We start from the raw sequence: 25,994 nt of genomic DNA, 5'->3' as shown, positions 1-25,994 counted from the left end.
GGAAAGCCTTTTGGAAGACTGCTGTGGCTTTGCAAAGTGATGCTGTGTGAACATCCGAATTGAGCTGCTTTTGCTTTCCTTGCTTTTTAGCCAAGTCAGCGCTGGAGGCCTGTCCCAGCCTCTGCTCCTTTCTAAAAGAGGCACCCAGTTGAAGTAGGGACACCAATAATTTACAATTATAGTGAAGTTACTTCAAAACAGGAAAAAGTACTTGAATATAATTTGAAATAGTGAAAAGTAATAAGTATCATAAAGGATGGTAACAGCCAATGTCACTCGTTGAAAGTTTTTGGTGAAAAAATGTTTGGATTTTTTACTTTTTTGAGTATAACGGCTAATGCTCAGCTATCTGCCATTTACAGAACAGTCCTAAGGGCCTTCATTATGGCATTCAGGTGTGTTTTATAAGAGAAGGACATGCACTCTCCAGGAAGGGGTCCTCCAGGGGTAGTACTGCATAACCCTTCAAGAAGGAAGCCTCAACCTTGGAGAAATTCAAGACGTTATCTTGTGGCGAAGCTCGACAAGGAAAAAGTTGGTGGAATAGTGCCTGGGGTAAAGGGCATTATCTTTTAGCGTGGCCAAGAGGTTCTTTCTGTTTTTCCCCAGTCTCTTTAGGGGCGTGGTTTTGAATCCCACCGCTGCCAGGGGCTCCATTTCGGGAGACACTTTTTGCTGCCATGGCCGAATAAAGAGCTTTCCTTGGCCGCATTGGACATGTTTACTGAATAAGGTTTGTGGAGGCCGTCGCTTCTATTTCTGGATGGTATAAAGCCCAAAGACGAACAAAAGGGACTCCCACCAGGGTAGCGTGGCCAAGTGGTCTAATGTACTGTATTTAGGCTCCAGTCTCTATGGTGCCGTTGGTTGGAATCATACCGCTGCCATCAGTGGTTTAATTGAGGCCGGAAGGCCCTGCTTGTACTCGATAATGGTCTGAAAATATTGCGAGAGAACACACTTTCCCTGGCAGCAGTCAGGCCCTTCAGGAACATGAGAGTCAAACAAGAAGCCTCATCCTCTCCCACATCCGATCGCCTGTTTGATAAGGCATGCTGTCTCAGTCCTGCTCCTGGAGCACTGCACTTCCTCTGTGGTTTACTGACTTCTTGTGGTTTCGTTGAAGACGATTTGAGTCAATCTTGTGCTGATCTGTTCTTTCAAACTTATCTCAGACTTGTTGTGACAGGGACATAGCCGCAAGCCCTAACCTGCAAGGGATCAGGTTTGTTTTACGCAAACAGGATTAGACTGCAGCTTTTCATCAAAGTCAGCTCGGGGCGGCCTTTCCACTGGTCGAAGTGACCCGTGAAACGCAGGCAAACAAGGTAGCTTGACCGAGCGGTCTAAGGCGCTGGATTAAGGCTCCAGTCTCTTCGGGGGCGTGGGTTCAAATCCCACCGCTGCCAGGAAAGCCTTTTGGAAGACTGCTGTGGCTTTGCAAAGTGATGCTGTGTGAACATCCGAATTGAGCTGCTTTTGCTTTCCTTGCTTTTTAGCCAAGTCAGCGCTGGAGGCCTGTCCCAGCCTCTGCTCCTTTCTAAAAGAGGCACCCAGTTGAAGTAGGGACACCAATAATTTACAATTATAGTGAAGTTACTTCAAAACAGGAAAAAGTACTTGAATATAATTTGAAATAGTGAAAAGTAATAAGTATCATAAAGGATGGTAACAGCCAATGTCACTCGTTGAAAGTTTTTGGTGAAAAAATGTTTGGATTTTTTACTTTTTTGAGTATAACGGCTAATGCTCAGCTATCTGCCATTTTCAGAACAGCCCTAAGGGCCTTCATTAGTGCATTCAGGTGTGTTTTATAAGAGAAGGACATGCACTCTCCAGGAAGGGGTCCTCCAGGGGTAGTACTGCATAACCCTTCAAGAAGGAAGCCTCAACCTTGGAGAAATTCAAGACGTTATCTTGTGGCGAAGCTCGACAAGGAAAAAGTTGGTGGAATAGTGCCTGGGGTAAAGGGCATTATCTGGTAGCGTGGCCAAGAGGTTCTTTCTGTTTTTCCCCAGTCTCTTTAGGGGCGTGGTTTTGAATCCCACCGCTGCCAGGGGCTCCATTTCGGGAGACACTTTTTGCTGCCATGGCCGAATAAAGAGCTTTCCTTGGCCGCATTGGACATGTTTACTGAATAAGGTTTGTGGAGGCCGTCGCTTCTATTTCTGGATGGTATAAAGCCCAAAGACGAACAAAAGGGACTCCCACCAGGGTAGCGTGGCCAAGTGGTCTAATGTACTGTATTTAGGCTCCAGTCTCTATGGTGCCGTTGGTTGGAATCATACCGCTGCCATCAGTGGTTTAATTGAGGCCGGGAGGCCCTGCTTGTACTCGATAATGGTCTGAAAATATTGCGAGAGAACACACTTTCCCTGGCAGCAGTCAGGCCCTTCAGGAACATGAGAGTCAAACAAGAAGCCTCATCCTCTCCCACATCCGATCGCCTGTTTGATAAGGCATGCTGTCTCAGTCCTGCTCCTGGGGCACTGCACTTCCTCTGTGGTTTACTGACTTCTTGTGGTTTCGTTGAAGACGATTTGAGTCAATCTTGTGCTGATCTGTTCTTTCAAACTTATCACAGACTTGTTGTGACAGGGACATAGCCGCAAGCCCTAACCTGCAAGGGATCAGGTTTGTTTTACGCAAACAGGATTAGACTGCAGCTTTTCATCAAAGTCAGCTCGGGGCGGCCTTTCCACTGGTCGAAGTGACCCGTGAAACGCAGGCAAACAAGGTAGCGTGGCCGAGCGGTCTAAGGTGCTGGATTAAGGCTCCAGTCTCTTCGGGGGCGTAGGTTTGAATCCCACCGCTGTCAGGAAAGCCTTTCGGAAGACTGCTGTGGCTTTGCAAAGTGATGCTGTGTGAACATCCGAATTGAGCTGCTTTTGCTTTCCTTGCTTTTTAGCCAAGTCAGCGCTGGAGACCTGTCCCAGCCTCTGCTCCTTTCTAAAAGAGGCACCCAGTTGAAGTAGGGACACCAATAATTTACAATTATAGTGAAGTTACTTCAAAACAGGAAAAAGTACTTGAATATAATTTGAAATAGTGAAAAGTAATAAGTATCATAAAGGATGGTAACAGCCAATGTCACTCGTTGAAAGTTTTTGGTGAAAAAATGTTTGGATTTTTTACTTTTTTGAGTATAACGGCTAATGCTCAGCTATCTGCCATTTTCAGAACAGCCCTAAGGGCCTTCATTAGTGCATTCAGGTGTGTTTTATAAGAGAAGGACATGCACTCTCCAGGAAGGGGTCCTCCAGGGGTAGTACTGCATAACCCTTCAAGAAGGAAGCCTCAACCTTGGAGAAATTCAAGACGTTATCTTGTGGCGAAGCTCGACAAGGAAAAAGTTGGTGGAATAGTGCCTGGGGTAAAGGGCATTATCTGGTAGCGTGGCCAAGAGGTTCTTTCTGTTTTTCCCCAGTCTCTTTAGGGGCGTGGTTTTGAATCCCACCGCTGCCAGGGGCTCCATTTCGGGAGACACTTTTTGCTGCCATGGCCGAATAAAGAGCTTTCCTTGGCCGCATTGGACATGTTTACTGAATAAGGTTTGTGGAGGCCGTCGCTTCTATTTCTGGATGGTATAAAGCCCAAAGACGAACAAAAGGGACTCCCACCAGGGTAGCGTGGCCAAGTGGTCTAATGTACTGTATTTAGGCTCCAGTCTCTATGGTGCCGTTGGTTGGAATCATACCGCTGCCATCAGTGGTTTAATTGAGGCCGGGAGGCCCTGCTTGTACTCGATAATGGTCTGAAAATATTGCGAGAGAACACACTTTCCCTGGCAGCAGTCAGGCCCTTCAGGAACATGAGAGTCAAACAAGAAGCCTCATCCTCTCCCACATCCGATCGCCTGTTTGATAAGGCATGCTGTCTCAGTCCTGCTCCTGGAGCACTGCACTTCCTCTGTGGTTTACTGACTTCTTGTGGTTTCGTTGAAGACGATTTGAGTCAATCTTGTGCTGATCTGTTCTTTCAAACTTATCTCAGACTTGTTGTGACAGGGACATAGCCGCAAGCCCTAACCTGCAAGGGATCAGGTTTGTTTTACGCAAATAGGATTAGACTGCAGCTTTTCATCAAAGTCAGCTCGGGGCGGCCTTTCCACTGGTCGAAGTGACCCGTGAAACGCAGGCAAACAAGGTAGCGTGGCCGAGCGGTCTAAGGCGCTGGATTAAGGCTCCAGTCTTTTCGGGGGCGTGGGTTCGAATCCCACCGCTGCCAGGAAAGCCTTTCGGAAGACTGCTGTGGCTTTGCAAAGTGATGCTGTGTGAACATCCGAATTTGAGCTGCTTTTGCTTTCCTTGCTTTTTAGCCAAGTCAGCGCTGGAGGCCTGTCCCAGCCTCTGCTCCTTTCTAAAAGAGGCACCCAGTTGAAGTAGGGACACCAATAATTTACAATTATAGTGAAGTTACTTCAAAACAGGAAAAAGTACTTGAATATAATTTGAAATAGTGAAAAGTAATAAGTATCATAAAGGATGGTAACAGCCAATGTCACTCGTTGAAAGTTTTTGGTGAAAAAATGTTTGGATTTTTTACTTTTTTGAGTATAACGGCTAATGCTCAGCTATCTGCCATTTTCAGAACAGCCCTAAGGGCCTTCATTAGTGCATTCAGGTGTGTTTTATAAGAGAAGGACATGCACTCTCCAGGAAGGGGTCCTCCAGGGGTAGTACTGCATAACCCTTCAAGAAGGAAGCCTCAACCTTGGAGAAATTCAAGACGTTATCTTGTGGCGAAGCTCGACAAGGAAAAAGTTGGTGGAATAGTGCCTGGGGTAAAGGGCATTATCTGGTAGCGTGGCCAAGAGGTTCTTTCTGTTTTTCCCCAGTCTCTTTAGGGGCGTGGTTTTGAATCCCACCGCTGCCAGGGGCTCCATTTCGGGAGACACTTTTTGCTGCCATGGCCGAATAAAGAGCTTTCCTTGGCCGCATTGGACATGTTTACTGAATAAGGTTTGTGGAGGCCGTCGCTTCTATTTCTGGATGGTATAAAGCCCAAAGACGAACAAAAGGGACTCCCACCAGGGTAGCGTGGCCAAGTGGTCTAATGTACTGTATTTAGGCTCCAGTCTCTATGGTGCCGTTGGTTGGAATCATACCGCTGCCATCAGTGGTTTAATTGAGGCCGGGAGGCCCTGCTTGTACTCGATAATGGTCTGAAAATATTGCGAGAGAACACACTTTCCCTGGCAGCAGTCAGGCCCTTCAGGAACATGAGAGTCAAACAAGAAGCCTCATCCTCTCCCACATCCGATCGCCTGTTTGATAAGGCATGCTGTCTCAGTCCTGCTCCTGGAGCACTGCACTTCCTCTGTGGTTTACTGACTTCTTGTGGTTTCGTTGAAGACGATTTGAGTCAATCTTGTGCTGATCTGTTCTTTCAAACTTATCTCAGACTTGTTGTGACAGGGACATAGCCGCAAGCCCTAACCTGACATAGTTCGAATCCCACCGCTGCCAGGAAAGCCTTTCGGAAGACTGCTGTGGCTTTGCAAATTGATGCTGTGTGAACATCCGAATTGAGCTGCTTTTGCTTTCCTTGCTTTTTAGCCAAGTCAGCGCTGGAGGCCTGTCCCAGCCTCTGCTCCTTTCTAAAAGAGGCACCCAGTTGAAGTAGGGACACCAATAATTTACAATTATAGTGAAGTTACTTCAAAACAGGAAAAAGTACTTGAATATAATTTGAAATAGTGAAAAGTAATAAGTATCATAAAGGATGGTAACAGCCAATGTCACTCGTTGAAAGTTTTTGGTGAAAAAATGTTTGGATTTTTTACTTTATTGAGTATAACGGCTAATGCTCAGCTATCTGCCATGTTCAGAACAGCCCTAAGGGCCTTCATTAGTGCATTCAGGTGTGTTTTATAAGAGAAGGACATGCACTCTCCAGGAAGGGGTCCTCCAGGGGTAGTACTGCATAACCCTTCAAGAAGGAAGCCTCAACCTTGGAGAAATTCAAGACGTTATCTTGTGGCGAAGCTCGACAAGGAAAAAGTTGGTGGAATAGTGCCTGGGGTAAAGGGCATTATCTGGTAGCGTGGCCAAGAGGTTCTTTCTGTTTTTCCCCAGTCTCTTTAGGGGCGTGGTTTTGAATCCCACCGCTGCCAGGGGCTCCATTTCGGGAGACACTTTTTGCTGCCATGGCCGAATAAAGAGCTTTCCTTGGCCGCATTGGACATGTTTACTGAATAAGGTTTGTGGAGGCCGTCGCTTCTATTTCTGGATGGTATAAAGCCCAAAGACGAACAAAAGGGACTCCCACCAGGGTAGCGTGGCCAAGTGGTCTAATGTACTGTATTTAGGCTCCAGTCTCTATGGTGCCGTTGGTTGGAATCATACCGCTGCCATCAGTGGTTTAATTGAGGCCGGGAGGCCCTGCTTGTACTCGATAATGGTCTGAAAATATTGCGAGAGAACACACTTTCCCTGGCAGCAGTCAGGCCCTTCAGGAACATGAGAGTCAAACAAGAAGCCTCATCCTCTCCCACATCCGATCGCCTGTTTGATAAGGCATGCTGTCTCAGTCCTGCTCCTGGGGCACTGCACTTCCTCTGTGGTTTACTGACTTCTTGTGGTTTCGTTGAAGACGATTTGAGTCAATCTTGTGCTGATCTGTTCTTTCAAACTTATCTCAGACTTGTTGTGACAGGGACATAGCCGCAAGCCCTAACCTGCAAGGGATCAGGTTTGTTTTACGCAAACAGGATTAGACTGCAGCTTTTCATCAAAGTCAGCTCGGGGCGGCCTTTCCACTGGTCGAAGTGACCCGTGAAACGCAGGCAAACAAGGTAGCGTGGCCGAGCGGTCTAAGGCGCTGGATTAAGGCTCCAGTTTCTTCGGGGGCGTGGGTTCGAATCCCACCGCTGCCAGGAAAGCCTTTCGGAAGACTGCTGTGGCTTTGCAAAGTGATGCTGTGTGAACATCCGAATTTGAGCTGCTTTTGCTTTCCTTGCTTTTTAGCCAAGTCAGCGCTGGAGGCCTGTCCCAGCCTCTGCTCCTTTCTAAAAGAGGCACCCAGTTGAAGTAGGGACACCAATAATTTACAATTATAGTGAAGTTACTTCAAAACAGGAAAAAGTACTTGAATATAATTTGAAATAGTGAAAAGTAATAAGTATCATAAAGGATGGTAACAGCCATTGTCACTCGTTGAAAGTTTTTGGTGAAAAAATGTTTGGATTTTTTACTTTATTGAGTATAACGGCTAATGCTCAGCTATCTGCCATGTTCAGAACAGCCCTAAGGGCCTTCATTAGTGCATTCAGGTGTGTTTTATAAGAGAAGGACATGCACTCTCCAGGAAGGGGTCCTCCAGGGGTAGTACTGCATAACCCTTCAAGAAGGAAGCCTCAACCTTGGAGAAATTCAAGACGTTATCTTGTGGCGAAGCTCGACAAGGAAAAAGTTGGTGGAATAGTGCCTGGGGTAAAGGGCATTATCTGGTAGCGTGGCCAAGAGGTTCTTTCTGTTTTTCCCCAGTCTCTTTAGGGGCGTGGTTTTGAATCCCACCGCTGCCAGGGGCTCCATTTCGGGAGACACTTTTTGCTGCCATGGCCGAATAAAGAGCTTTCCTTGGCCGCATTGGACATGTTTACTGAATAAGGTTTGTGGAGGCCGTCGCTTCTATTTCTGGATGGTATAAAGCCCAAAGACGAACAAAAGGGACTCCCACCAGGGTAGCGTGGCCAAGTGGTCTAATGTACTGTATTTAGGCTCCAGTCTCTATGGTGCCGTTGGTTGGAATCATACCGCTGCCATCAGTGGTTTAATTGAGCCCGGGAGGCCCTGCTTGTACTCGATAATGGTCTGAAAATATTGCGAGAGAACACACTTTCCCTGGCAGCAGTCAGGCCCTTCAGGAACATGAGAGTCAAACAAGAAGCCTCATCCTCTCCCACATCCGATCGCCTGTTTGATAAGGCATGCTGTCTCAGTCCTGCTCCTGGGGCACTGCACTTCCTCTGTGGTTTACTGACTTCTTGTGGTTTCGTTGAAGACGATTTGAGTCAATCTTGTGCTGATCTGTTCTTTCAAACTTATCTCAGACTTGTTGTGACAGGGACATAGCCGCAAGCCCTAACCTGCAAGGGATCAGGTTTGTTTTACGCAAACAGGATTAGACTGCAGCTTTTCATCAAAGTCAGCTCGGGGCGGCCTTTCCACTGGTCGAAGTGACCCGTGAAACGCAGGCAAACAAGGTAGCGTGGCCGAGCGGTCTAAGGTGCTGGATTAAGGCTCCAGTCTCTTCGGGGGCGTGGGTTCGAATCCCACCGCTGCCAGGAAAGCCTTTCGGAAGACTGCTGTGGCTTTGCAAAGTGATGCTGTGTGAACATCCGAATTTGAGCTGCTTTTGCTTTCCTTGCTTTTTAGCCAAGTCAGCGCTGGAGGCCTGTCCCAGCCTCTGCTCCTTTCTAAAAGAGGCACCCAGAAGTTACTTCAAAACAGGAAAAAGTACTTGAATATAATTTGAAATAGTGAAAAGTAATAAGTATCATAAAGGATGGTAACAGCCAATGTCACTCGTTGAAAGTTTTTGGTGAAAAAATGTTTGGATTTTTTACTTTTTTGAGTATAACGGCTAATGCTCAGCTATCTGCCATTTTCAGAACAGCCCTAAGGGCCTTCATTAGTGCATTCAGGTGTGTTTTATAAGAGAAGGACATGCACTCTCCAGGAAGGGGTCCTCCAGGGGTAGTACTGCATAACCCTTCAAGAAGGAAGCCTCAACCTTGGAGAAATTCAAGACGTTATCTTGTGGCGAAGCTCGACAAGGAAAAAGTTGGTGGAATAGTGCCTGGGGTAAAGGGCATTATCTGGTAGCGTGGCCAAGAGGTTCTTTCTGTTTTTCCCCAGTCTCTTTAGGGGCGTGGTTTTGAATCCCACCGCTGCCAGGGGCTCCATTTCGGGAGACACTTTTTGCTGCCATGGCCGAATAAAGAGCTTTCCTTGGCCGCATTGGACATGTTTACTGAATAAGGTTTGTGGAGGCCGTCGCTTCTATTTCTGGATGGTATAAAGCCCAAAGACGAACAAAAGGGACTCCCACCAGGGTAGCGTGGCCAAGTGGTCTAATGTACTGTATTTAGGCTCCAGTCTCTATGGTGCCGTTGGTTGGAATCATACCGCTGCCATCAGTGGTTTAATTGAGGCCGGGAGGCCCTGCTTGTACTCGATAATGGTCTGAAAATATTGCGAGAGAACACACTTTCCCTGGCAGCAGTCAGGCCCTTCAGGAACATGAGAGTCAAACAAGAAGCCTCATCCTCTCCCACATCCGATCGCCTGTTTGATAAGGCATGCTGTCTCAGTCCTGCTCCTGGAGCACTGCACTTCCTCTGTGGTTTACTGACTTCTTGTGGTTTCGTTGAAGACGATTTGAGTCAATCTTGTGCTGATCTGTTCTTTCAAACTTATCTCAGACTTGTTGTGACAGGGACATAGCCGCAAGCCCTAACCTGACATAGTTCGAATCCCACCGCTGCCAGGAAAGCCTTTCGGAAGACTGCTGTGGCTTTGCAAATTGATGCTGTGTGAACATCCGAATTGAGCTGCTTTTGCTTTCCTTGCTTTTTAGCCAAGTCAGCGCTGGAGGCCTGTCCCAGCCTCTGCTCCTTTCTAAAAGAGGCACCCAGTTGAAGTAGGGACTAGAGATGTTCCGATACCCTTTTTCTCTTCCCGATACCGATTCCGATACCTGGGCTCAGGGTATCGGCCGATACCGAGTACTGATCCGATACCTGGGTGTATATCTGTATATACAGCTGTATATACTACTAGCCCTGTGTAAATTGCTAGAATTTTTTTATGGTGTGCTTCAGACAGATCCCTCAATAAAACATGAACAAATACATGGTGAACTACTGTATTTATTACAGTATTTTTATTATCTAACATGAATTTGACAGTATTATTTATTTTCTTATGCAAAAAAGAACTTTTTGCAGCCAAAAATCTAACACCGCAAACTAAAAAAGGTATTTAAGTTTTACAATATAACTGTATAAAAAAACTGCAACAAAAAAGATCTATTAATCAGATAATCTCTTTACAACAAAACAAGTAAAAAACAAGCAACCATCTAGGCATAATTATTATTATTATAGAGACGTATTATTATTACTGTAGGCTACAACAGTAGCTTTATATATTGTCAATTTACTCATGTAAACCAAACATTTATTTTAATGGGCTGCCATGAAGATCTTTGAGTGTCTGTGTTTATGATATGACAGTATTCTCAAATGAAACGGTAAATTCTCATGAAGTGACGGTTTATGCGTTCGTGTCCTCATGACACACAGCAGAGACTACAAAACAGCGAGCTCTCGCGCATCTGTGCCAGTCACCCACAGAGATGTAGATTTTGCGGGAGTAATATTTAAATAGTATTTTGCAGTTTAATATTCACAGACACTAGTATATATTCGGCTACTGTCTGGAGCCCTGCGCTTTGACTTACACGGAAGCGACTGAACGCAGCTGCCGGTACTGAATATACTCGAGAGTCTGTAACTACCGGTACTACAGAGACATACTGCTAACCACTGATCTATAATATAGTAGCGGCTTCACTGTGTTTTGGCAGTTTAGAATGTGATGAGTGATCCAGTCATATATAGATAAGGGCTGCTAACGCGTTTTCATTTCTTCTTCGCTGCTCTAAACAGGGGTTGCTTGTGGCAACACAGCACAACTTCCTGTGTTTTCAATGCATTTTGAGCAGCGAAGAAGAACCGTGCAGCGGTTAGGCAAAGCTTGCGGTCATAACTAGGTCTTTTTTAAGAAAATGGTATCGGATCGGTATATGGGTTCATGTACTCGCCGATGCCGATGCCAGAATTTGTTGTGGTATCGGAGATATTTCCGATACTAGTATCGGAATCGGAACAACTCTAGTAGGGACACCAATAATTTACAATTATAGTGAAGTTACTTCAAAACAGGAAAAAGTACTTGAATATAATTTGAAATAGTGAAAAGTAATAAGTATCATAAAGGATGGTAACAGCCAATGTCACTCGTTGAAAGTTTTTGGTGAAAAAATGTTTGGATTTTTTACTTTATTGAGTATAACGGCTAATGCTCAGCTATCTGCCATGTTCAGAACAGCCCTAAGGGCCTTCATTAGTGCATTCAGGTGTGTTTTATAAGAGAAGGACATGCACTCTCCAGGAAGGGGTCCTCCAGGGGTAGTACTGCATAACCCTTCAAGAAGGAAGCCTCAACCTTGGAGAAATTCAAGACGTTATCTTGTGGCGAAGCTCGACAAGGAAAAAGTTGGTGGAATAGTGCCTGGGGTAAAGGGCATTATCTGGTAGCGTGGCCAAGAGGTTCTTTCTGTTTTTCCCCAGTCTCTTTAGGGGCGTGGTTTTGAATCCCACCGCTGCCAGGGGCTCCATTTCGGGAGACACTTTTTGCTGCCATGGCCGAATAAAGAGCTTTCCTTGGCCGCATTGGACATGTTTACTGAATAAGGTTTGTGGAGGCCGTCGCTTCTATTTCTGGATGGTATAAAGCCCAAAGACGAACAAAAGGGACTCCCACCAGGGTAGCGTGGCCAAGTGGTCTAATGTACTGTATTTAGGCTCCAGTCTCTATGGTGCCGTTGGTTGGAATCATACCGCTGCCATCAGTGGTTTAATTGAGGCCGGGAGGCCCTGCTTGTACTCGATAATGGTCTGAAAATATTGCGAGAGAACACACTTTCCCTGGCAGCAGTCAGGCCCTTCAGGAACATGAGAGTCAAACAAGAAGCCTCATCCTCTCCCACATCCGATCGCCTGTTTGATAAGGCATGCTGTCTCAGTCCTGCTCCTGGGGCACTGCACTTCCTCTGTGGTTTACTGACTTCTTGTGGTTTCGTTGAAGACGATTTGAGTCAATCTTGTGCTGATCTGTTCTTTCAAACTTATCTCAGACTTGTTGTGACAGGGACATAGCCGCAAGCCCTAACCTGCAAGGGATCAGGTTTGTTTTACGCAAACAGGATTAGACTGCAGCTTTTCATCAAAGTCAGCTCGGGGCGGCCTTTCCACTGGTCGAAGTGACCCGTGAAACGCAGGCAAACAAGGTAGCGTGGCCGAGCGGTCTAAGGCGCTGGATTAAGGCTCCAGTCTCTTCGGGGGCGTGGGTTCGAATCCCACCGCTGCCAGGAAAGCCTTTCGGAAGACTGCTGTGGCTTTGCAAAGTGATGCTGTGTGAACATCCGAATTTGAGCTGCTTTTGCTTTCCTTGCTTTTTAGCCAAGTCAGCGCTGGAGGCCTGTCCCAGCCTCTGCTCCTTTCTAAAAGAGGCACCCAGTTGAAGTAGGGACACCAATAATTTACAATTATAGTGAAGTTACTTCAAAACAGGAAAAAGTACTTGAATATAATTTGAAATATTGAAAAGTAATAAGTATCATAAAGGATGGTAACAGCCATTGTCACTCGTTGAAAGTTTTTGGTGAAAAAATGTTTGGATTTTTTACTTTATTGAGTATAACGGCTAATGCTCAGCTATCTGCCATGTTCAGAACAGCCCTAAGGGCCTTCATTAGTGCATTCAGGTGTGTTTTATAAGAGAAGGACATGCACTCTCCAGGAAGGGGTCCTCCAGGGGTAGTACTGCATAACCCTTCAAGAAGGAAGCCTCAACCTTGGAGAAATTCAAGACGTTATCTTGTGGCGAAGCTCGACAAGGAAAAAGTTGGTGGAATAGTGCCTGGGGTAAAGGGCATTATCTGGTAGCGTGGCCAAGAGGTTCTTTCTGTTTTTCCCCAGTCTCTTTAGGGGCGTGGTTTTGAATCCCACCGCTGCCAGGGGCTCCATTTCGGGAGACACTTTTTGCTGCCATGGCCGAATAAAGAGCTTTCCTTGGCCGCATTGGACATGTTTACTGAATAAGGTTTGTGGAGGCCGTCGCTTCTATTTCTGGATGGTATAAAGCCCAAAGACGAACAAAAGGGACTCCCACCAGGGTAGCATGGCCAAGTGGTCTAATGTACTGTATTTAGGCTCCAGTCTCTATGGTGCCGTTGGTTGGAATCATACCGCTGCCATCAGTGGTTTAATTGAGGCCGGGAGGCCCTGCTTGTACTCGATAATGGTCTGAAAATATTGCGAGAGAACACACTTTCCCTGGCAGCAGTCAGGCCCTTCAGGAACATGAGAGTCAAACAAGAAGCCTCATCCTCTCCCACATCCGATCGCCTGTTTGATAAGGCATGCTGTCTCAGTCCTGCTCCTGGGGCACTGCACTTCCTCTGTGGTTTACTGACTTCTTGTGGTTTCGTTGAAGACGATTTGAGTCAATCTTGTGCTGATCTGTTCTTTCAAACTTATCTCAGACTTGTTGTGACAGGGACATAGCCGCAAGCCCTAACCTGAAAGGGATCAGGTTTGTTTTACGCAAACAGGATTAGACTGCAGCTTTTCATCAAAGTCAGCTCGGGGCGGCCTTTCCACTGGTCGAAGTGACCCGTGAAACGCAGGCAAACAAGGTAGCGTGGCCGAGCGGTCTAAGGTGCTGGATTAAGGCTCCAGTCTCTTCGGGGGCGTGGGTTCGAATCCCACCGCTGCCAGGAAAGCCTTTCGGAAGACTGCTGTGGCTTTGCAAAGTGATGCTGTGTGAACATCCGAATTTGAGCTGCTTTTGCTTTCCTTGCTTTTTAGCCAAGTCAGCGCTGGAGGCCTGTCCCAGCCTCTGCTCCTTTCTAAAAGAGGCACCCAGTTGAAGTAGGGACACCAATAATTTACAATTATAGTGAAGTTACTTCAAAACAGGAAAAAGTACTTGAATATAATTTGAAATAGTGAAAAGTAATAAGTATCATAAAGGATGGTAACAGCCAATGTCACTCGTTGAAAGTTTTTGGTGAAAAAATGTTTGGATTTTTTACTTTTTTGAGTATAACGGCTAATGCTCAGCTATCTGCCATTTTCAGAACAGCCCTAAGGGCCTTCATTAGTGCATTCAGGTGTGTTTTATAAGAGAAGGACATGCACTCTCCAGGAAGGGGTCCTCCAGGGGTAGTACTGCATAACCCTTCAAGAAGGAAGCCTCAACCTTGGAGAAATTCAAGACGTTATCTTGTGGCGAAGCTCGACAAGGAAAAAGTTGGTGGAATAGTGCCTGGGGTAAAGGGCATTATCTGGTAGCGTGGCCAAGAGGTTCTTTCTGTTTTTCCCCAGTCTCTTTAGGGGCGTGGTTTTGAATCCCACCGCTGCCAGGGGCTCCATTTCGGGAGACACTTTTTGCTGCCATGGCCGAATAAAGAGCTTTCCTTGGCCGCATTGGACATGTTTACTGAATAAGGTTTGTGGAGGCCGTCGCTTCTATTTCTGGATGGTATAAAGCCCAAAGACGAACAAAAGGGACTCCCACCAGGGTAGCGTGGCCAAGTGGTCTAATGTACTGTATTTAGGCTCCAGTCTCTATGGTGCCGTTGGTTGGAATCATACCGCTGCCATCAGTGGTTTAATTGAGGCCGGGAGGCCCTGCTTGTACTCGATAATGGTCTGAAAATATTGCGAGAGAACACACTTTCCCTGGCAGCAGTCAGGCCCTTCAGGAACATGAGAGTCAAACAAGAAGCCTCATCCTCTCCCACATCCGATCGCCTGTTTGATAAGGCATGCTGTCTCAGTCCTGCTCCTGGAGCACTGCACTTCCTCTGTGGTTTACTGACTTCTTGTGGTTTCGTTGAAGACGATTTGAGTCAATCTTGTGCTGATCTGTTCTTTCAAACTTATCTCAGACTTGTTGTGACAGGGACATAGCCGCAAGCCCTAACCTGACATAGTTCGAATCCCACCGCTGCCAGGAAAGCCTTTCGGAAGACTGCTGTGGCTTTGCAAATTGATGCTGTGTGAACATCCGAATTGAGCTGCTTTTGCTTTCCTTGCTTTTTAGCCAAGTCAGCGCTGGAGGCCTGTCCCAGCCTCTGCTCCTTTCTAAAAGAGGCACCCAGTTGAAGTAGGGACACCAATAATTTACAATTATAGTGAAGTTACTTCAAAACAGGAAAAAGTACTTGAATATAATTTGAAATAGTGAAAAGTAATAAGTATCATAAAGGATGGTAACAGCCAATGTCACTCGTTGAAAGTTTTTGGTGAAAAAATGTTTGGATTTTTTACTTTATTGAGTATAACGGCTAATGCTCAGCTATCTGCCATGTTCAGAACAGCCCTAAGGGCCTTCATTAGTGCATTCAGGTGTGTTTTATAAGAGAAGGACATGCACTCTCCAGGAAGGGGTCCTCCAGGGGTAGTACTGCATAACCCTTCAAGAAGGAAGCCTCAACCTTGGAGAAATTCAAGACGTTATCTTGTGGCGAAGCTCGACAAGGAAAAAGTTGGTGGAATAGTGCCTGGGGTAAAGGGCATTATCTGGTAGCGTGGCCAAGAGGTTCTTTCTGTTTTTCCCCAGTCTCTTTAGGGGCGTGGTTTTGAATCCCACCGCTGCCAGGGGCTCCATTTCGGGAGACACTTTTTGCTGCCATGGCCGAATAAAGAGCTTTCCTTGGCCGCATTGGACATGTTTACTGAATAAGGTTTGTGGAGGCCGTCGCTTCTATTTCTGGATGGTATAAAGCCCAAAGACGAACAAAAGGGACTCCCACCAGGGTAGCGTGGCCAAGTGGTCTAATGTACTGTATTTAGGCTCCAGTCTCTATGGTGCCGTTGGTTGGAATCATACCGCTGCCATCAGTGGTTTAATTGTGGCCGGGAGGCCCTGCTTGTACTCGATAATGGTCTGAAAATATTGCGAGAGAACACACTTTCCCTGGCAGCAGTCAGGCCCTTCAGGAACATGAGAGTCAAACAAGAAGCCTCATCCTCTCCCACATCCGATCGCCTGTTTGATAAGGCATGCTGTCTCAGTCCTGCTCCTGGGGCACTGCACTTCCTCTGTGGTTTACTGACTTCTTGTGGTTTCGTTGAAGACGATTTGAGTCAATCTTGTGCTGATCTGTTCTTTCAAACTTATCTCAGACTTGTTGTGACAGGGACATAGCCGCAAGCCCTAACCTGCAAGGGATCAGGTTTGTTTTACGCAAACAGGATTAGACTGCAGCTTTTCATCAAAGTCAGCTCGGGGCGGCCTTTCCACTGGTCGAAGTGACCCGTGAAACGCAGGCAAACAAGGTAGCGTGGCCGAGCGGTCTAAGGCGCTGGATTAAAGCTCCAGTCTCTTCGGGGGCGTGGGTTCGAATCCCACCGCTGCCAGGAAAGCCTTTCGGAAGACTGCTGTGGCTTTGCAAAGTGATGCTGTGTGAACATCCGAATTTGAGCTGCTTTTGCTTTCCTTGCTTTTTAGCCAAGTCAGCGCTGGAGGCCTGTCCCAGCCTCTGCTCCTTTCTAAAAGAGGCACCCAGTTGAAGTAGGGACACCAATAATTTACAATTATAGTGAAGTTACTTCAAAACAGGAAAAAGTACTTGAATATAATTTGAAATAGTGAAAAGTAATAAGTATCATAAAGGATGGTAACAGCCATTGTCACTCGTTGAAAGTTTTTGGTGAAAAAATGTTTGGATTTTTTACTTTATTGAGTATAACGGCTAATGCTCAGCTATCTGCCATGTTCAGAACAGCCCTAAGGGCCTTCATTAGTGCATTCAGGTGTGTTTTATAAGAGAAGGACATGCACTCTCCAGGAAGGGGTCCTCCAGGGGTAGTACTGCATAACCCTTCAAGAAGGAAGCCTCAACCTTGGAGAAATTCAAGACGTTATCTTGTGGCGAAGCTCGACAAGGAAAAAGTTGGTGGAATAGTGCCTGGGGTAAAGGGCATTATCTGGTAGCGTGGCCAAGAGGTTCTTTCTGTTTTTCCCCAGTCTCTTTAGGGGCGTGGTTTTGAATCCCACCGCTGCCAGGGGCTCCATTTCGGGAGACACTTTTTGCTGCCATGGCCGAATAAAGAGCTTTCCTTGGCCGCATTGGACATGTTTACTGAATAAGGTTTGTGGAGGCCGTCGCTTCTATTTCTGGATGGTATAAAGCCCAAAGACGAACAAAAGGGACTCCCACCAGGGTAGCGTGGCCAAGTGGTCTAATGTACTGTATTTAGGCTCCAGTCTCTATGGTGCCGTTGGTTGGAATCATACCGCTGCCATCAGTGGTTTAATTGAGGCCGGGAGGCCCTGCTTGTACTCGATAATGGTCTGAAAATATTGCGAGAGAACACACTTTCCCTGGCAGCAGTCAGGCCCTTCAGGAACATGAGAGTCAAACAAGAAGCCTCATCCTCTCCCACATCCGATCGCCTGTTTGATAAGGCATGCTGTCTCAGTCCTGCTCCTGGGGCACTGCACTTCCTCTGTGGTTTACTGACTTCTTGTGGTTTCGTTGAAGACGATTTGAGTCAATCTTGTGCTGATCTGTTCTTTCAAACTTATCTCAGACTTGTTGTGACAGGGACATAGCCGCAAGCCCTAACCTGCAAGGGATCAGGTTTGTTTTACGCAAACAGGATTAGACTGCAGCTTTTCATCAAAGTCAGCTCGGGGCGGCCTTTCCACTGGTCGAAGTGACCCGTGAAACGCAGGCAAACAAGGTAGCGTGGCCGAGCGGTCTAAGGTGCTGGATTAAGGCTCCAGTCTCTTCGGGGGCGTGGGTTCGAATCCCACCGCTGCCAGGAAAGCCTTTCGGAAGACTGCTGTGGCTTTGCAAAGTGATGCTGTGTGAACATCCGAATTTGAGCTGCTTTTGCTTTCCTTGCTTTTTAGCCAAGTCAGCGCTGGAGGCCTGTCCCAGCCTCTGCTCCTTTCTAAAAGAGGCACCCAGTTGAAGTAGGGACACCAATAATTTACAATTATAGTGAAGTTACTTCAAAACAGGAAAAAGTACTTGAATATAATTTGAAATAGTGAAAAGTAATAAGTATCATAAAGGATGGTAACAGCCAATGTCACTCGTTGAAAGTTTTTGGTGAAAAAATGTTTGGATTTTTTACTTTTTTGAGTATAACGGCTAATGCTCAGCTATCTGCCATTTTCAGAACAGCCCTAAGGGCCTTCATTAGTGCATTCAGGTGTGTTTTATAAGAGAAGGACATGCACTCTCCAGGAAGGGGTCCTCCAGGGGTAGTACTGCATAACCCTTCAAGAAGGAAGCCTCAACCTTGGAGAAATTCAAGACGTTATCTTGTGGCGAAGCTCGACAAGGAAAAAGTTGGTGGAATAGTGCCTGGGGTAAAGGGCATTATCTGGTAGCGTGGCCAAGAGGTTCTTTCTGTTTTTCCCCAGTCTCTTTAGGGGCGTGGTTTTGAATCCCACCGCTGCCAGGGGCTCCATTTCGGGAGACACTTTTTGCTGCCATGGCCGAATAAAGAGCTTTCCTTGGCCGCATTGGACATGTTTACTGAATAAGGTTTGTGGAGGCCGTCGCTTCTATTTCTGGATGGTATAAAGCCCAAAGACGAACAAAAGGGACTCCCACCAGGGTAGCGTGGCCAAGTGGTCTAATGTACTGTATTTAGGCTCCAGTCTCTATGGTGCCGTTGGTTGGAATCATACCGCTGCCATCAGTGGTTTAATTGAGGCCGGGAGGCCCTGCTTGTACTCGATAATAGTCTGAAAATATTGCGAGAGAACACACTTTCCCTGGCAGCAGTCAGGCCCTTCAGGAACATGAGAGTCAAACAAGAAGCCTCATCCTCTCCCACATCCGATCGCCTGTTTGATAAGGCATGCTGTCTCAGTCCTGCTCCTGGAGCACTGCACTTCCTCTGTGGTTTACTGACTTCTTGTGGTTTCGTTGAAGACGATTTGAGTCAATCTTGTGCTGATCTGTTCTTTCAAACTTATCTCAGACTTGTTGTGACAGGGACATAGCCGCAAGCCCTAACCTGACATAGTTCGAATCCCACCGCTGCCAGGAAAGCCTTTCGGAAGACTGCTGTGGCTTTGCAAATTGATGCTGTGTGAACATCCGAATTGAGCTGCTTTTGCTTTCCTTGCTTTTTAGCCAAGTCAGCGCTGGAGGCCTGTCCCAGCCTCTGCTCCTTTCTAAAAGAGGCACCCAGTTGAAGTAGGGACACCAATAATTTACAATTATAGTGAAGTTACTTCAAAACAGGAAAAAGTACTTGAATATAATTTGAAATAGTGAAAAGTAATAAGTATCATAAAGGATGGTAACAGCCAATGTCACTCGTTGAAAGTTTTTGGTGAAAAAATGTTTGGATTTTTTACTTTATTGAGTATAACGGCTAATGCTCAGCTATCTGCCATGTTCAGAACAGCCCTAAGGGCCTTCATTAGTGCATTCAGGTGTGTTTTATAAGAGAAGGACATGCACTCTCCAGGAAGGGGTCCTCCAGGGGTAGTACTGCATAACCCTTCAAGAAGGAAGCCTCAACCTTGGAGAAATTCAAGACGTTATCTTGTGGCGAAGCTCGACAAGGAAAAAGTTGGTGGAATAGTGCCTGGGGTAAAGGGCATTATCTGGTAGCGTGGCCAAGAGGTTCTTTCTGTTTTTCCCCAGTCTCTTTAGGGGCGTGGTTTTGAATCCCACCGCTGCCAGGGGCTCCATTTCGGGAGACACTTTTTGCTGCCATGGCCGAATAAAGAGCTTTCCTTGGCCGCATTGGACATGTTTACTGAATAAGGTTTGTGGAGGCCGTCGCTTCTATTTCTGGATGGTATAAAGCCCAAAGACGAACAAAAGGGACTCCCACCAGGGTAGCGTGGCCAAGTGGTCTAATGTACTGTATTTAGGCTCCAGTCTCTATGGTGCCGTTGGTTGGAATCATACCGCTGCCATCAGTGGTTTAATTGAGGCCGGGAGGCCCTGCTTGTACTCGATAATGGTCTGAAAATATTGCGAGAGAACACACTTTCCCTGGCAGCAGTCAGGCCCTTCAGGAACATGAGAGTCAAACAAGAAGCCTCATCCTCTCCCACATCCGATCGCCTGTTTGATAAGGCATGCTGTCTCAGTCCTGCTCCTGGGGCACTGCACTTCCTCTGTGGTTTACTGACTTCTTGTGGTTTCGTTGAAGACGATTTGAGTCAATCTTGTGCTGATCTGTTCTTTCAAACTTATCTCAGACTTGTTGTGACAGGGACATAGCCGCAAGCCCTAACCTGCAAGGGATCAGGTTTGTTTTACGCAAACAGGATTAGACTGCAGCTTTTCATCAAAGTCAGCTCGGGGCGGCCTTTCCACTGGTCGAAGTGACCCGTGAAACGCAGGCAAACAAGGTAGCGTGGCCGAGCGGTCTAAGGCGCTGGATTAAGGCTCCAGTCTCTTCGGGGGCGTGGGTTCGAATCCCACCGCTGCCAGGAAAGCCTTTCGGAAGACTGCTGTGGCTTTGCAAAGTGATGCTGTGTGAACATCCGAATTTGAGCTGCTTTTGCTTTCCTTGCTTTTTAGCCAAGTCAGCGCTGGAGGCCTGTCCCAGCCTCTGCTCCTTTCTAAAAGAGGCACCCAGTTGAAGTAGGGACACCAATAATTTACAATTATAGTGAAGTTACTTCAAAACAGGAAAAAGTACTTGAATATAATTTGAAATAGTGAAAAGTAATAAGTATCATAAAGGATGGTAACAGCCATTGTCACTCGTTGAAAGTTTTTGGTGAAAAAATGTTTGGATTTTTTACTTTATTGAGTATAACGGCTAATGCTCAGCTATCTGCCATGTTCAGAACAGCCCTAAGGGCCTTCATTAGTGCATTCAGGTGTGTTTTATAAGAGAAGGACATGCACTCTCCAGGAAGGGGTCCTCCAGGGGTAGTACTGCATAACCCTTCAAGAAGGAAGCCTCAACCTTGGAGAAATTCAAGACGTTATCTTGTGGCGAAGCTCGACAAGGAAAAAGTTGGTGGAATAGTGCCTGGGGTAAAGGGCATTATCTGGTAGCGTGGCCAAGAGGTTCTTTCTGTTTTTCCCCAGTCTCTTTAGGGGCGTGGTTTTGAATCCCACCGCTGCCAGGGGCTCCATTTCGGGAGACACTTTTTGCTGCCATGGCCGAATAAAGAGCTTTCCTTGGCCGCATTGGACATGTTTACTGAATAAGGTTTGTGGAGGCCGTCGCTTCTATTTCTGGATGGTATAAAGCCCAAAGACGAACAAAAGGGACTCCCACCAGGGTAGCGTGGCCAAGTGGTCTAATGTACTGTATTTAGGCTCCAGTCTCTATGGTGCCGTTGGTTGGAATCATACCGCTGCCATCAGTGGTTTAATTGAGGCCGGGAGGCCCTGCTTGTACTCGATAATGGTCTGAAAATATTGTGAGAGAACACACTTTCCCTGGCAGCAGTCAGGCCCTTCAGGAACATGAGAGTCAAACAAGAAGCCTCATCCTCTCCCACATCCGATCGCCTGTTTGATAAGGCATGCTGTCTCAGTCCTGCTCCTGGGGCACTGCACTTCCTCTGTGGTTTACTGACTTCTTGTGGTTTCGTTGAAGACGATTTGAGTCAATCTTGTGCTGATCTGTTCTTTCAAACTTATCTCAGACTTGTTGTGACAGGGACATAGCCGCAAGCCCTAACCTGCAAGGGATCAGGTTTGTTTTACGCAAACAGGATTAGACTGCAGCTTTTCATCAAAGTCAGCTCGGGGCGGCCTTTCCACTGGTCGAAGTGACCCGTGAAACGCAGGCAAACAAGGTAGCGTGGCCGAGCGGTCTAAGGTGCTGGATTAAGGCTCCAGTCTCTTCGGGGGCGTGGGTTCGAATCCCACCGCTGCCAGGAAAGCCTTTCGGAAGACTGCTGTGGCTTTGCAAAGTGATGCTGTGTGAACATCCGAATTTGAGCTGCTTTTGCTTTCCTTGCTTTTTAGCCAAGTCAGCGCTGGAGGCCTGTCCCAGCCTCTGCTCCTTTCTAAAAGAGGCACCCAGTTGAAGTAGGGACACCAATAATTTACAATTATAGTGAAGTTACTTCAAAACAGGAAAAAGTACTTGAATATAATTTGAAATAGTGAAAAGTAATAAGTATCATAAAGGATGGTAACAGCCAATGTCACTCGTTGAAAGTTTTTGGTGAAAAAATGTTTGGATTTTTTACTTTTTTGAGTATAACGGCTAATGCTCAGCTATCTGCCATTTTCAGAACAGCCCTAAGGGCCTTCATTAGTGCATTCAGGTGTGTTTTATAAGAGAAGGACATGCACTCTCCAGGAAGGGGTCCTCCAGGGGTAGTACTGCATAACCCTTCAAGAAGGAAGCCTCAACCTTGGAGAAATTCAAGACGTTATCTTGTGGCGAAGCTCGACAAGGAAAAAGTTGGTGGAATAGTGCCTGGGGTAAAGGGCATTATCTGGTAGCGTGGCCAAGAGGTTCTTTCTGTTTTTCCCCAGTCTCTTTAGGGGCGTGGTTTTGAATCCCACCGCTGCCAGGGGCTCCATTTCGGGAGACACTTTTTGCTGCCATGGCCGAATAAAGAGCTTTCCTTGGCCGCATTGGACATGTTTACTGAATAAGGTTTGTGGAGGCCGTCGCTTCTATTTCTGGATGGTATAAAGCCCAAAGACGAACAAAAGGGACTCCCACCAGGGTAGCGTGGCCAAGTGGTCTAATGTACTGTATTTAGGCTCCAGTCTCTATGGTGCCGTTGGTTGGAATCATACCGCTGCCATCAGTGGTTTAATTGAGGCCGGGAGGCCCTGCTTGTACTCGATAATGGTCTGAAAATATTGCGAGAGAACACACTTTCCCTGGCAGCAGTCAGGCCCTTCAGGAACATGAGAGTCAAACAAGAAGCCTCATCCTCTCCCACATCCGATCGCCTGTTTGATAAGGCATGCTGTCTCAGTCCTGCTCCTGGGGCACTGCACTTCCTCTGTGGTTTACTGACTTCTTGTGGTTTCGTTGAAGACGATTTGAGTCAATCTTGTGCTGATCTGTTCTTTCAAACTTATCTCAGACTTGTTGTGACAGGGACATAGCCGCAAGCCCTAACCTGCAAGGGATCAGGTTTGTTTTACGCAAACAGGATTAGACTGCAGCTTTTCATCAAAGTCAGCTCGGGGCGGCCTTTCCACTGGTCGAAGTGACCCGTGAAACGCAGGCAAACAAGGTAGCGTGGCCGAGCGGTCTAAGGCGCTGGATTAAGGCTCCAGTCTCTTCGGGGGCGTGGGTTCGAATCCCACCGCTGCCAGGAAAGCCTTTCGGAAGACTGCTGTGGCTTTGCAAAGTGATGCTGTGTGAACATCCGAATTTGAGCTGCTTTTGCTTTCCTTGCTTTTTAGCCAAGTCAGCGCTGGAGGCCTGTCCCAGCCTCTGCTCCTTTCTAAAAGAGGCACCCAGTTGAAGTAGGGACACCAATAATTTACAATTATAGTGAAGTTACTTCAAAACAGGAAAAAGTACTTGAATATAATTTGAAATAGTGAAAAGTAATAAGTATCATAAAGGATGGTAACAGCCATTGTCACTCGTTGAAAGTTTTTGGTGAAAAAATGTTTGGATTTTTTACTTTATTGAGTATAACGGCTAATGCTCAGCTATCTGCCATGTTCAGAACAGCCCTAAGGGCCTTCATTAGTGCATTCAGGTGTGTTTTATAAGAGAAGGACATGCACTCTCCAGGAAGGGGTCCTCCAGGGGTAGTACTGCATAACCCTTCAAGAAGGAAGCCTCAACCTTGGAGAAATTCAAGACGTTATCTTGTGGCGAAGCTCGACAAGGAAAAAGTTGGTGGAATAGTGCCTGGGGTAAAGGGCATTATCTGGTAGCGTGGCCAAGAGGTTCTTTCTGTTTTTCCCCAGTCTCTTTAGGGGCGTGGTTTTGAATCCCACCGCTGCCAGGGGCTCCATTTCGGGAGACACTTTTTGCTGCCATGGCCGAATAAAGAGCTTTCCTTGGCCGCATTGGACATGTTTACTGAATAAGGTTTGTGGAGGCCGTCGCTTCTATTTCTGGATGGTATAAAGCCCAAAGACGAACAAAAGGGACTCCCACCAGGGTAGCGTGGCCAAGTGGTCTAATGTACTGTATTTAGGCTCCAGTCTCTATGGTGCCGTTGGTTGGAATCATACCGCTGCCATCAGTGGTTTAATTGAGGCCGGGAGGCCCTGCTTGTACTCGATAATGGTCTGAAAATATTGCGAGAGAACACACTTTCCCTGGCAGCAGTCAGGCCCTTCAGGAACATGAGAGTCAAACAAGAAGCCTCATCCTCTCCCACATCCGATCGCCTGTTTGATAAGGCATGCTGTCTCAGTCCTGCTCCTGGGGCACTGCACTTCCTCTGTGGTTTACTGACTTCTTGTGGTTTCGTTGAAGACGATTTGAGTCAATCTTGTGCTGATCTGTTCTTTCAAACTTATCTCAGACTTGTTGTGACAGGGACATAGCCGCAAGCCCTAACCTGCAAGGGATCAGGTTTGTTTTACGCAAACAGGATTAGACTGCAGCTTTTCATCAAAGTCAGCTCGGGGCGGCCTTTCCACTGGTCGAAGTGACCCGTGAAACGCAGGCAAACAAGGTAGCGTGGCCGAGCGGTCTAAGGCGCTGGATTAAGGCTCCAGTCTCTTCGGGGGCGTGGGTTCGAATCCCACCGCTGCCAGGAAAGCCTTTCGGAAGACTGCTGTGGCTTTGCAAAGTGATGCTGTGTGAACATCCGAATTTGAGCTGCTTTTGCTTTCCTTGCTTTTTAGCCAAGTCAGCGCTGGAGGCCTGTCCCAGCCTCTGCTCCTTTCTAAAAGAGGCACCCAGTTGAAGTAGGGACACCAATAATTTACAATTATAGTGAAGTTACTTCAAAACAGGAAAAAGTACTTGAATATAATTTGAAATAGTGAAAAGTAATAAGTATCATAAAGGATGGTAACAGCCAATGTCACTCGTTGAAAGTTTTTGGTGAAAAAATGTTTGGATTTTTTACTTTTTTGAGTATAACGGCTAATGCTCAGCTATCTGCCATTTTCAGAACAGCCCTAAGGGCCTTCATTAGTGCATTCAGGTGTGTTTTATAAGAGAAGGACATGCACTCTCCAGGAAGGGGTCCTCCAGGGGTAGTACTGCATAACCCTTCAAGAAGGAAGCCTCAACCTTGGAGAAATTCAAGACGTTATCTTGTGGCGAAGCTCGACAAGGAAAAAGTTGGTGGAATAGTGCCTGGGGTAAAGGGCATTATCTGGTAGCGTGGCCAAGAGGTTCTTTCTGTTTTTCCCCAGTCTCTTTAGGGGCGTGGTTTTGAATCCCACCGCTGCCAGGGGCTCCATTTCGGGAGACACTTTTTGCTGCCATGGCCGAATAAAGAGCTTTCCTTGGCTGCATTGGACATGTTTACTGAATAAGGTTTGTGGAGGCCGTCGCTTCTATTTCTGGATGGTATAAAGCCCAAAGACGAACAAAAGGGACTCCCACCAGGGTAGCGTGGCCAAGTGGTCTAATGTACTGTATTTAGGCTCCAGTCTCTATGGTGCCGTTGGTTGGAATCATACCGCTGCCATCAGTGGTTTAATTGAGGCCGGGAGGCCCTGCTTGTACTCGATAATGGTCTGAAAATATTGCGAGAGAACACACTTTCCCTGGCAGCAGTCAGGCCCTTCAGGAACATGAGAGTCAAACAAGAAGCCTCATCCTCTCCCACATCCGATCGCCTGTTTGATAAGGCATGCTGTCTCAGTCCTGCTCCTGGGGCACTGCACTTCCTCTGTGGTTTACTGACTTCTTGTGGTTTCGTTGAAGACGATTTGAGTCAATCTTGTGCTGATCTGTTCTTTCAAACTTATCTCAGACTTGTTGTGACAGGGACATAGCCGCAAGCCCTAACCTGCAAGGGATCAGGTTTGTTTTACGCAAACAGGATTAGACTGCAGCTTTTCATCAAAGTCAGCTCGGGGCGGCCTTTCCACTGGTCGAAGTGACCCGTGAAACGCAGGCAAACAAGGTAGCGTGGCCGAGCGGTCTAAGGCGCTGGATTAAGGCTCCAGTCTCTTCGGGGGCGTGGGTTCGAATCCCTCCGCTGCCAGGAAAGCCTTTCGGAAGACTGCTGTGGCTTTGCAAAGTGATGCTGTGTGAACATCCGAATTTGAGCTGCTTTTGC

At 46.8% G+C, this 25,994-nt stretch overlaps 12 non-coding genes across 12 annotated transcripts; all 12 read left to right on the top strand.

Annotated features, from left to right (window-relative positions):
* Positions 1 to 4,145: 4,145 nt before the first annotated feature.
* On the top strand, positions 4,146 to 4,227 carry trnal-aag (transfer RNA leucine (anticodon AAG)). The gene has a single exon. It is a non-coding gene; the product is annotated as a tRNA-Leu (tRNA).
* A 2,568-nt stretch (positions 4,228 to 6,795) lies between these two features.
* trnal-aag (transfer RNA leucine (anticodon AAG)) lies at positions 6,796 to 6,877 on the top strand. The gene has a single exon. It is a non-coding gene; the product is annotated as a tRNA-Leu (tRNA).
* A 1,328-nt stretch (positions 6,878 to 8,205) lies between these two features.
* Positions 8,206 to 8,287, top strand: trnal-aag (transfer RNA leucine (anticodon AAG)). Its single transcript has one exon. It is a non-coding gene; the product is annotated as a tRNA-Leu (tRNA).
* Positions 8,288 to 12,077: 3,790 nt separating this feature from the next.
* trnal-aag (transfer RNA leucine (anticodon AAG)) lies at positions 12,078 to 12,159 on the top strand. Its single transcript has one exon. It is a non-coding gene; the product is annotated as a tRNA-Leu (tRNA).
* A 1,328-nt stretch (positions 12,160 to 13,487) lies between these two features.
* On the top strand, positions 13,488 to 13,569 carry trnal-aag (transfer RNA leucine (anticodon AAG)). Its single transcript has one exon. It is a non-coding gene; the product is annotated as a tRNA-Leu (tRNA).
* A 2,568-nt stretch (positions 13,570 to 16,137) lies between these two features.
* trnaf-aaa (transfer RNA phenylalanine (anticodon AAA)) lies at positions 16,138 to 16,219 on the top strand. Its single transcript has one exon. It is a non-coding gene; the product is annotated as a tRNA-Phe (tRNA).
* A 1,328-nt stretch (positions 16,220 to 17,547) lies between these two features.
* trnal-aag (transfer RNA leucine (anticodon AAG)) lies at positions 17,548 to 17,629 on the top strand. Its single transcript has one exon. It is a non-coding gene; the product is annotated as a tRNA-Leu (tRNA).
* Positions 17,630 to 20,197: 2,568 nt separating this feature from the next.
* On the top strand, positions 20,198 to 20,279 carry trnal-aag (transfer RNA leucine (anticodon AAG)). The gene has a single exon. It is a non-coding gene; the product is annotated as a tRNA-Leu (tRNA).
* Positions 20,280 to 21,607: 1,328 nt separating this feature from the next.
* Positions 21,608 to 21,689, top strand: trnal-aag (transfer RNA leucine (anticodon AAG)). The gene has a single exon. It is a non-coding gene; the product is annotated as a tRNA-Leu (tRNA).
* Positions 21,690 to 23,017: 1,328 nt separating this feature from the next.
* On the top strand, positions 23,018 to 23,099 carry trnal-aag (transfer RNA leucine (anticodon AAG)). Its single transcript has one exon. It is a non-coding gene; the product is annotated as a tRNA-Leu (tRNA).
* Positions 23,100 to 24,427: 1,328 nt separating this feature from the next.
* trnal-aag (transfer RNA leucine (anticodon AAG)) lies at positions 24,428 to 24,509 on the top strand. The gene has a single exon. It is a non-coding gene; the product is annotated as a tRNA-Leu (tRNA).
* Positions 24,510 to 25,837: 1,328 nt separating this feature from the next.
* On the top strand, positions 25,838 to 25,919 carry trnal-aag (transfer RNA leucine (anticodon AAG)). Its single transcript has one exon. It is a non-coding gene; the product is annotated as a tRNA-Leu (tRNA).
* Positions 25,920 to 25,994: the final 75 nt, after the last annotated feature.

This window comes from Carassius gibelio, chromosome A4 (assembly GCF_023724105.1).
Source record: "Carassius gibelio isolate Cgi1373 ecotype wild population from Czech Republic chromosome A4, carGib1.2-hapl.c, whole genome shotgun sequence".
NCBI lineage: Eukaryota > Metazoa > Chordata > Actinopteri > Cypriniformes > Cyprinidae > Carassius > Carassius gibelio.
The sequence above is the reverse complement of the archived record's forward strand: the minus strand, read 5'-3'. Positions and strand labels throughout refer to the sequence as shown.